Below are 11746 nucleotides of genomic sequence, written 5' to 3'. Positions count from 1 at the left end.
TCTAGTCATCAAATAGTGAGTGGGAACCATGGATCACAATTCTGAATTTCAGAGAGAAAGAATATAATTACTTCACTTGAATAATAGTGTGTCCAATATGGCCCAATTGGCTTAGGGCAGAGAAGAAAAGTTTATAAAATTTACACATGCATGTCAGGAGCTTATCTCTATAGATCTGAGGACATATCTCATAGAATGGAAATTTGATAAATGAGGTTGGAGTGCTGTTATCACTATTATGAAATTACAAACCTTTTTTTAGCATTTTGACATTAAAATGCTACAATTCAAATATGCAAATTAGCCGCCATCTTTGTTGGCGGCCGGCCGCCATCTTGGCTGGCAGTTAATTTGCATATTGCCCTGATTAGCCAATGGGAAGGCTAGTGGTCGTACGCTAATTACCATGTTTCTCTTTTATTAGATAGGATCCTAGTCATCAAATAGTGAGTGGGAACCATGGATCCCAATTCTGAATTTCAGAGAGAAATAATATAATTACTTCACTTGAATAATAGTGTGTCCAGTATGGTCCAATTGGCTTAAGGCAGAGAAGAAAAGTTTATAAAATTTACACATGCATGTCAGGAGCTTTCTATAGATCATCTGAGGACATATCTCATAGAATGGAAATTTGATAAATGAGGTTGGAGTGCTTTATCATGCTGTATTATGAAATTACAAACCTTTTTTTTTTAGCATTTTGACATTAAAATGCTGTAATTCAAAAAAGGATACATTAGAAATAAAACTTGACATGTTGAATTTTGTATGCTCTTCTATTCTGTATGTAGCATAAACTAGCATTTTTTAAATCTCTAGGCCTATGAATTGTGAATTTTAAAACACTGGCATCAATAGTCCCAACTTCAATAGAAAAGCAGCCAGACAAAAATGCAAAACATCTTCATAGACAAGAGTGGGGATTATGTGCTCTAGTGGTCTACTTAGGAAACTTAGCTCCAGTTTCATTAGTTGTGCTCCCATGGACATGTTACAAAACTTTGTTGTTGTTTTTCCCCTCAGATATTTTCTCTGTAAAAAGCATAAAAAACTAATTCCTAAGTGCATAGTTTTTTTTTGGAAAATTAACTCATGAAATGCAGCACCTTAGTGGGTTTCTGTAATGTAAATAGCTTATATGTACTTGGTAAATAAGAGATGATGTTTATATAAAATTTATTTTTGTTCATCCAGATAAAAGCAGATATACTCAAAGTGAAATACATAACAGGAAACAACAGATCATAACACAATACAGTGTTGTACATGATGCCCAATTACCTCATGCTTTTCTTTATTGTTTAGTTTGACACCACATTCACTTCTGGATATTCTTATTTCACAGTCCCACAAGATTTGGACACTTCTCACATCTCCATAACTAAATAACCATGGTGCTTCCTAATACCCTTATTTTAAATCCCTCCCTTTTTTACTTATTGTAATGTAAAGTACTATATTTTGCTGCTTGTTAGGAATGTAATCTTTCATTATATGCACTATTATAATTCTTAGGGTTAGAATTGTTGTCATTGAATCTCTGATTACAAAACTACACATGATTAGATTTCTCTGCTTCTCACCTTATATTTAATGCATGATTTTGAAGAATCTGAGGTTTTGTTGCAAGTCACAAATCATATTAAAGAGAGATAGAGCCTGGAACTTAGAGAACACTCAAGTAATTTTAGTTATTGTTATTATTTCGGTGTTGTTTTTTTCAAAGGCTAGTTCTAAATCAAAAGGAGAAACAAACAAAATACTGATCTAGTCAATAAAGATGAGCCAATGGCTCTTTAAGGTAAAGGCCTTTGTATGTGTTGTGAGTACAAAGATACATGGGATATTGTCTGTAGGAATGTCACAAATATAATCAGATATCATTATATTAAATGACTTTTTTAGGAGTGAAAGTAAACTTTACAGGACAAAATGAAGTGGATGCATTTATTCTAATAAGAAGGGAGACCAGGTGATGCACTTTGAGGAGCAGGGAATATGTGCCAGACCAGCAGAGGGTCTGCATTTGAAGGCTGAGAAGACAAGGATGTGTTGCCATATGAAACATAGGATACCCAGTTAAATGTGCATTGCTGATAAACAACAAATAGATTTTAGTATAAATATATCATATTCAATATTTGGGACATATTTACACAAAAATATATCGGTTATTTATTACAAATTAAAATTGGCTTGGGGTCCTGAAATATTATTTGCTAACTATGGCAACCTGAGAGGACATTCAGAAAGAGGAAATATATTTTCAAGGGAAATGAATTTTAAAACCAAATAGGCAGTTTAGATGATCTAAAGAAGTTTAATGTAAGCGACAGAAGAAATTTCTTATATGTAGCAATTAAATAACTCATTATTGTGCTAATTGACTCTTAATGATTCCCAAATAAAAAAAAAGCCAGTAATTAATTTTTAGCATATTTCCAATACATTTAGAAAACAGAGCGATGAAAAATTCCATAAGAAAACAGAAAAGTTGTGAAGCATTTAGTGCTATTTTCTGTCTACAGTGGTTTATATAATCTCCAAATAAGCCTCAAGGTCTGAAGTCTGAAGAGTGTACCACAGTGAATGTCGTTCAAGCAGTGCATCCACAGGTTGTTGTTTCTACTCACAGTCTTTATTTGCCCCGTATGACTTGAAGTGATGTGTCAACTTGGCTAGGCTTTCATGCCCAGTAGTTTGCTCAAACAATAGCCTAAATGTTGCCATGAAGATATTTTGTGGACATATAGTCACATTCATAATCAGATGATTTTAGTAAAGATTATCCTCACAGAGTAAAAGGAATTCTTCCCCAAGGCTGTGACATAGAAATCCAGCCTTAGTTCCCAATCTTCTAGCCTGCCCTACATATTTCAGATTCAGGACTACAAATAGTCAAGTATAAGCTGATGTTCTATGCTAAAGTACAGCATAGAAAGCGAAATTATAACAAAGTCAAGAATTACATTATATTAATTGGAAAATTAATTGGTAAGCATAGAGGTATTCCGCTATAAATGATTTGCTTAGTGAATGTGTTTATGTTTACTTAGATTTAAATGTTTTAATTCATTTTTTTAAATCAGAGCCCAAAATATTTATCCCTATAATAATGCTTATTGTTATTTAACATGTTGATTTTTCTGTGTGTTCATGTGTGTGTCTAACTTATATATGACATCTTATGCTAAACACTTTCAACATATTTCTTAAGCGAATGTCATCAAGTACAATTTATATATTTTTTTCTACATTCTGGAAAGTTTTAATTATATTGAAAAGTTACTGAAAGGATTTTAGAGATAGGAGAGGCAGTTTTAGGGAACGGGGATCTATAGGGGAGGAATGCATACATGATGGGCAGAGACAGCTCCAAGCCACCAGATTGTTTATTTTATATACACAGAGGACTAAGGAACATTACAAGATGAGGAGGGTACTGGGTGAGCTTTTAATCTTTAAAACTGATCCTATGCAGGGAAAGCACAAAGAGAGCAGCATTTTAAAGAAATTATCCAAGCAACAATAACCCTGCTCTCATTAGTAAAAAGTGTGAAACAGTTAAAAAAATTATAAGACATAAAACAGGTACTTATATTGTTTACATCTATTTTTATATACTTAATGTATATTTGATATAATTACATAAGTATATGGCTTCTTTTAATATTTTAATTAAATATTTAAAAAGCCAAAATATATCAAGATGTACATGTTTAACTTATTATCTTGTTACTACACCTAACATTTATTCTCATAAAATAATTCATTATATAAATATGAGAAGCCTGGTGCACAAATTTGTGCATGGGTGGGGTCTGGCCGGCCCTGACTGGCAGGGGGGGAGGAGACACAAGATGTTGGCTGGCTGGCCCCAACCCCAATTGGGATGGGGGGGCCTATTGGGGTGGGGCTGGCTCGGGGGAGGAGCCACGGGTGGTTGGCGGGATGGCCCTGCCCCCTGGTCGAACTCCAAACTCCCAGTTGTGGGGACAATTTGCATATTACCCTTTTATTATATAGGATATATTTGAAAAAATAGATAAATATTTACATCAACATCTATAAAAAGAAAAAGAAAAAGGTAATAAAAAGCAAATGAAAGAATAAAAAAGATGAAAGAAATGAAAGGAGGAAAGAAGAAAGGAACAGAAGAGGAAGAAACAATCAAAGAATTAGCCCAAAATGACCAATATAGAGAAACTAGAGGCTCGGTGCATGAAATTTGTTCACGGGAGGGAGGTGTTCATCCAATCCAGGACCCCTCAGGGGATGTCCAACTCCCAGCAGTCAGACATCCCTCTCACTCCAGGACTGCTGGCTCCTAACCGCTCACCTGCCTGCCTGCCTGATTACCCCTACCCCTCTGCCTGCCAGCCTGATTGCCCCTAATTGCCCTCTCCTACCAGCCTGATCACTCCTAACTACTCTCCTCTGCCAGCCTGATCACCCCTAACTGCCTCTGCCTCAGCCCCCACCACCGTGGCTTTTTCTGGAATGAAGCCTAACTGCCTCTGCCTCAGCCTCCACCACCGTGGCTTTTTCTGGAAGGAAGGCAGGACAACCGGAAGATGTCCAGTCAACCCAGTCTAATTAGCATATTACCCTTTTATTAGTAAAGATGTTTGTGTGTACTCCAGCAGATTTGTTAGCTCAAATAATATGAAGTCATTAAGATGAATGTTTTGAAATTCATGAACAGACAGAAAATAAATTCAAGTTAAAGTAGAAGATTTCTAATGGACATATAGATTAGACAGTTTATCTTTGGGAGTGATAAGAGTACACTATACTCTTATGGTATATTGAAATATGGTATTTTGAAAATTATGTTATAGTAGGTGGTGATATTCTGGGTATCTAAAATAAATTTTATTTTGCTATATTTTAATATGGGGGAAAGTAATAATGGCAATAATATGAAAAGAATTGATGAGAATAGTTTCACCATAAGGAAAAGCTATTAAAGAAATAAATTCAGTTTGCTGGTTCGGTGGATTAGGAGCTGAATTCTTAAATGAAAATTCTCTTACAATTTTATATATTTGTATCAACATATTATATTACATTAAAATGCAATGTATTTAAGTTTTAAAGTCATTTTTATATTACAATGAAATTCACATTTTATCAATGTAAAAGAGAAAATGTAAAAATTGAAGTTTTCCTACAATACATCTAGATACTATATCCCAGAGGCAACAGAGTATTTTGATATTCCTATAGTTAAATATATATGTCTAGATATATAAATTTTAAAATATGAATAAAGAAGATGCAGGGATTATCTAAAGAGCATATGTGCACATCAGATGAACATGGACAATAATGTGGGGAGGGTTAGGGAGGTAGAGGTATGGGTAGGTGGAGGATGGCAAAGGGGGAGGGAAGGGAGCCACCTGCAATAAAGTCAACATTAAACATTTTTTAAAGCACATGAAAACACTATTTTACTAAAAAATAAAACTAAATAAAATATGAATGTTATATACATATTTTATATATTAAAGGGTATTATATACTGGCATTAATACTTAGTTTTCTATGACTTTTTATAAAAAACTGGACCTAAGCATATAGTTCAATGAATTTTCACAAAGTGAACAGCTATGAAATTAGGAACCAGATAAAGAAAGAGATATCACCAACAAGTAGCCTTCTCATCATGTCCTTAAAGTTACAACTACCACCTCCTCCTACACAACCAATATTTCAACTTCTTACAGTATATATTAACTTTGTCTTGTATTTACATAAATGGACTTATATGAAGTACACATTTGTATATGGCTGCTTTGAGTCACCTTTATGTTTGTGATATACATGCATACTGTTGCATGTAGTTATAGATCATTCATTCTGGTTACTTTACAATATTTCAGCAAGTGACTATATAGCAATTTATGTACCCTATGGTGCTGATATGAACATTCATATACCTGTCATTAGAGAATATATATAACTGTTCTGTAGGCTCTGTACCCAGGAATGGGAATTCTGATTAATAGGTTTTGCATATGTTAAGCTTTAGTAAGTAATGTAAAACATTCTCCCTAAATGAATGTTTTACCACTTTACTCTCTTCATTTGTATATGAGAGAATATGAGAGATTTAGTAGCAGAACATTTTTGCTTTGTACATGCTTTGTCTTTTTTAAATTCTGGGCTTTCTAGTGGGTGTGTGGTGGTGCATAAGAAATGTATACATACTTTAACAGCTGATAGGTCAATTTTAAAAAATGAAATGCATTTTAATAAACACTGTCTTTATAATTATCCAAAGTTTGTATATTGGCAAGGTCATCAGCCTCCAGCCCAAGGCCTGGCCAGAGGCCTAACAACCTCACTGCTGCTGCAGCAGCTGGGGATAAGGCCCAAAGAGAGGCCCAAAGAGAGAGGCTGGGCCTGATGAGCAGCTGCTGCAAAGGCTGTGGATCAGGCCTGGAGATAGGCCTGGAGGAGAGACAGCTGTCAGCGGGGCATTCTGGATTTCCCTGAAGAGCCAATGGCTGCCTAGGAGGTGGAGCTTTTGATGCTGACTGGAAAGGAAACTGACTAATCAGAACCTAATCTGGGTGAACTGCGAAGGCAGAACCTAAGGTGGGGGCTGAGGAGGGGTTTTAAGGGCAACAGCTCTTTGGTGTAAGGTGTAAGAAAGCTGTAATATGCTAATTAGACCGGGTCTACTGTCCATCTTCCAGATGTCCAATTTCCTTTTGGACAAATCCATGGTGGTGGGGGCCAAGGCAGAGGCAGTTAGGGGTGATCAGGCTGACAGGGGAAGGCAGTTGGGGGCAAGATCAGACCGGTAGGGGGCTAGGGGTAATCAAGCCTGCAGGGTAGGGCAGTTGGGGGTGACCAGGCTGGCAGGAGAGAGTAGTTAGGGGTGATCAAGCTGGCAGGGGAGAGAAGTTGGGGGCGATCAGGCCAGCAGGGAAGCAGTTAGGGGTGATCAGGAAGGCAAGCATAGGTGGTTTGGGGCAATCAGGCAGGCAAGCATAGGTGGTTAGGGGCAATAAGGCAGGCAGGCAGAGAGGTTAGGGGTGATCAGGCAGGCAGGCAGAGGTAGTTAGGGGCAATCAGGCAGGCAGGCAGGTGAGCGGTTAGGTGCCAGCAGTCCCAGACTGAGAGAGGGATGTCCCACTGCCAGTTTAGGCCTGATACCTGTGGGATTGGGCCTAAACTGGAAGTGGGACATCCCCCAAGGGGTCCCTGATTGGAGAGGGTGCAAGCTTGGCTGAGGGAACCCCCCCCCCATGCACATATTTCATGCACCGGGGCTCTAGTCTATATATATAAAAGGCTATGTGACTGTCCAACTGTCTGACCTATAGCTATGACATGCACTGACCACCAGGGGGCAGACACTCAGTGCAGTAGCTGCTGAGCTTCAGTGACTTGGCAGCTGTGATTCTCAGGTAACACACCCAGAACCAAAGTGGAGGGAGCCCAATTCCGGAGTGCAACACATGAGAATCACCCTCTCGCAATTGGGGGATGTCGGAGAGCCCGTTTCAGCCCAATCCCCACAGGCCAGGCCGAGGGACCCCACCTGTGCATGAATCCGTGCACCAGGACTCTAGTATCTATCTATCTATCTATCTATCTATCTATCTATCTATCTATCTAACCCTAATATACAAATAGACCAAATGGCGGAACAACCAAACAACTAAACAACTGAACAACTGGTTGCTATGACATGTACTGACCACCAGGGGGTGAGCGCAGAACATGGTAGGTGTCAGCAGCAGGCAGCAGAGTGTGGAACATGGCGGTCATTGGCCACAGCAGATTGGTGGAACAGGTGAACGGGGTTGCCAGACCAAGGCAGGGCACTGGTCACTGCCATTGAGGCAAGCCTCTGGTGGTTAATGAAAATTATTTGCTCCCGCACGCTGTGGTCTTGCCCAGTGCTCGCACCTGCTGCCAGCGCTGGCCCCGTTCGCGTCTGCTGTCGGCGCTGTCAGTGGGTGCAAGTGGTGACTGCCAGACCCGATCTCCCCTCAGGACTTCTCCACCTCCCCCTGCTCTTGAGGCATTATGATGCCAGCAGCCATCTTTCGCACCTGCTGCCAGCGCCAGAGTTACTGCTCGCACCCACTGCCAGAGCTGGCACCACTCGCACCTGAAGCCGGCACCAGAGTTGCCGCTTGCTAATACCCACTGCCAGCACCTGGCACTGGTCCCGATCACTTGGCACTATCAGTGGTTGTGAGCAGTGGCTGCAGGCCCCTATCATTCCTTAGGGCTTCTCCGCCTCCCCCTGCTCCTGAGGAGTGATAGGGCAGCAGCCTCCACTTGCACTCACTGACGGCGCCAGCCCCACTCGCATCCGCTGCTGGTGTTGGCCCCAATCGCTTTGTGCCATCTGCATGTGGGAGCCGCAGTGGCAGGAGCAGAGCTGTTGGCAGACAGGCATTGGGGGCTGAAGCAGGAGGGGCCAGGAGAGGGTGCAGACAATGCGCTGAGACCCACCCTTGTGCCCACCGCAGCCTCACGGCCCACAGTTCCTTTCAAGGTGCATGAATTCATGCACTGGGTCCCTAGTATATATATGATAGAAAGCCTAATACATGTAAGATGTTATTTTTTAGAGAAGTTTTATGTTCACAGCAAACTTGAGAGGAAGGTATAGAGATTTCCCAAATGTTCCTTGACCCAACTCATGCATGGCTACCCCCTTAATCAATATCTCCTACCAGAGTGGTACATTTGTTATAATAAATGAACCTACATTGACACATCATTATCACTCAAGTCCATATCTTACATTAGGTTTGTTCTTGCTCTTGTACATTCTATGAGTTTGGAAAAATGTATGATACATATCCACAATTTTAGTATCATACAGAAAACCTTCAGTACCCTAAATTCCTTTGTGCTCTGCCTGTCATTCCTCTTTATAATCAGGACATCACTGATCTTTTTATTGACTCTACTAGTGGCCTGGTGCACATATTCGTGAACAGGTGGGGTCCCTCGACCTGCACCCTCTTGCAATTCGGGACCCCTTGGGGGATTTTGGATAGCCGGCTTTGGCATGATCTCCACAGGCCCAATTCAGACAGGAGGGAGCCCAATCCTATGTGTTGAGCATCTTGTCCCCTGGTGGTCAGTGAGAGTCATAGCAACTGGTCGACTGGTTGTTTAGTTGTTCAGTCACTTAGGCTTTTATATATATAGATAGCTTTGTCTTTTCTGGAAAGTCATATCATTGGACGCATACAGTATGTAGCCTTTTCAAATTGGCTACTTTCACATAGTAATATGCATTGAAATTTCTTTCATATATTTCATTGCTTGATAGCTCCTTTCCATTTTTTGGATGTACCATAGTTTGTTTACTCATTCACTTACTGGAGAACATCTTAGTTGCTTCAAAGTTTTAACAATTTTTTGATAAAGTTAACATATATATATCCATGTTCAGGTTTTTGTCTACAAATAAGATTTCAACTGATGTGGGTAAATGCCAAGGAGTGTGATTGCTGGATTGTGTAAAATATGCTTAATGTTGTAAGAAACCACGAAACTGTGTTTTGAACTGGCAATACCATTTTTCATTTCCACCAGCAATGTGTGAGTGATCCTTTTACTCCACGTCCTTGCCAGCATGTGGTGTTTTCAATGTTCTGGATTTTGACATTTGTGATAGGTTTGTGGTAATTTTTCATTGTTATTTTAATTTGCATTTTGCTAATGACATATGATGTGAGTCATCTTCATCTGATTAGCTGCCATCTGTATATCTTCTTTGATAAGGTGTCTGTTAATGTCTTTAGCCCATATTTTAATCGAGTTGTAGGCTTCCTCATTATAGAATTTTAAGTTCTAATAGGTTTAGAGAAGTTAAGACTAGAGGAAAGGCTTCTTTGATAAAATGAAAGAAATTTAACACTAACTGCCACAAGACTTGAAAAGAGAACTAAGCAGAAGTTGTGCTGTTAATGACCTAGAAAATAAGTTTTAGAAATTAATTTTTTACTGTAAAATAAATGGAAAGGCATTGAATGGTTTTAAATTGGGAGTGACATGATCACATTTGCATTTTGGGAAGAATTACTTTGAAGTGAGACTGAAATTACATGGTTTTACAATTAGAACAATTAGCTTAAAGTAAAACCATTATGAAGTTTATTATAATTCAGTTGAAAGTATATTTTTACCTTCAAATCTTTTCCCTTAAAATATTGAAACTACTGTTTATAGTTTTCTAACATACAAATATCATCCTAAATAAAATTCCAAATCCTTACTGTGGTCTACAAGGCTACACATGATCTGTCACCATCATTCCAGTCATTATTTGAGTTCTTACTGTTTTTTTCTTTGCTTTCCTCAGTTCCAGGCATCTGGGCTTCCTTTTCTTGTTTGAAACAAATGATGCACATTACACTTTATGGTCTGCGTTTGCTGAACACTCTACCTGCTTTGCTATTCTACCAATTTCCACTTGTCTAGCTTCTTCATTCTTTCACTTTTGCACAAATCTCTTATTTAAACAAAGTCTCTCTAAGTGTCATTATTAAAAAAAATCTCAATCACCCACAATGCCCATGTTCCTCTCTACTTCATTTTTCTATGTTACTGTCAAATTATATCTGTATTCTTTAAATATAGCACTTCCAAGATACTCATTATAAATCATTTAACACAATTGTCCTTTCTTCAATAATCTTATCTTGAGCTCCATAATTATATACCTCAAATAGTGCATGTCAATAAAAATTTCTAATTAAGTCCTAAATATCCTCTAAATTTTGCTGTTGCATAACTTCCAATTTTATTTAAGCCAGTACTTGCCCCACAAACTTCATTTTGTCAAATTAACCTTCTATTATTTGTTAAAATACTACAGTTATTAAAAAACAGAAGTATATATTTATATTTGGTGATGCATAAATATATCCAAAGTAAATTGTTAAGTCAGTAATTTAGTTATCAGAGTTAATATATATTTATAAACTTGATTTTTATAAACAAAATAATAAATGCAAATATGCTTTTATAAAATGCTAAAAAATACTTTTCATAGTTTATCCTCTGGGAAACTGGTGCCTATGAGAAAAGAACTTTTAGTTGTAGTTTTCATACCTGTAATTGGTTTGCTTTTCTACTATGCACATAGAATAATTTTACAACATGATAAAGTATTAAAAAATAAGTAAATAGAAAAGATTTTTCATCTGAAATTTAATGTGAGGAGAGACATTTGACACTGCAGGTTTTTGGAGCTTCATGTTCACAAGGTGGCTTTCCCATTATCAACATTTCTCCACCAGAAAAGAAAGCATATTACATTGTTGCCATTTAGTATAAGGTATATCCCAAATCCCAATATATTCCTTCATTTTACATGGATCTTTATTATACAAAGTTTTATAAAAATAGAATAATCTTTAGTATAAAAAAGTGTCCAACCTTGCAAAATATATGGAATTACAAATGCTAAACCTTCAGTATGTTACCTAGAAATTGAAATGATAAACACAGCACCATTTACTCTCCCATAGGACAAGATTAATTTCAATAGTGCTTCTGCTTTAAACACCATCAGTATGTGCAAGATTAATCATGTTTCAGTGAGATGTAGTATTGCAATGTTTGATACATATTAATGTCCTCACAGTTGTGGTTATTTATCTTCATATTTAAAAGTTGATGCACTCTTAGCATTGGTAATATGCAAAGTCATTGCTCTACGTATAAAATCTCCAATGATTCACAATGGAGCTAT

The sequence above is a fragment of the Myotis brandtii genome, unplaced genomic scaffold (genome assembly GCF_000412655.1).
Source record: "Myotis brandtii unplaced genomic scaffold, ASM41265v1 scaffold28, whole genome shotgun sequence".
Lineage (NCBI taxonomy): Eukaryota > Metazoa > Chordata > Mammalia > Chiroptera > Vespertilionidae > Myotis > Myotis brandtii.
This window is presented reverse-complemented; position numbering follows the sequence as displayed.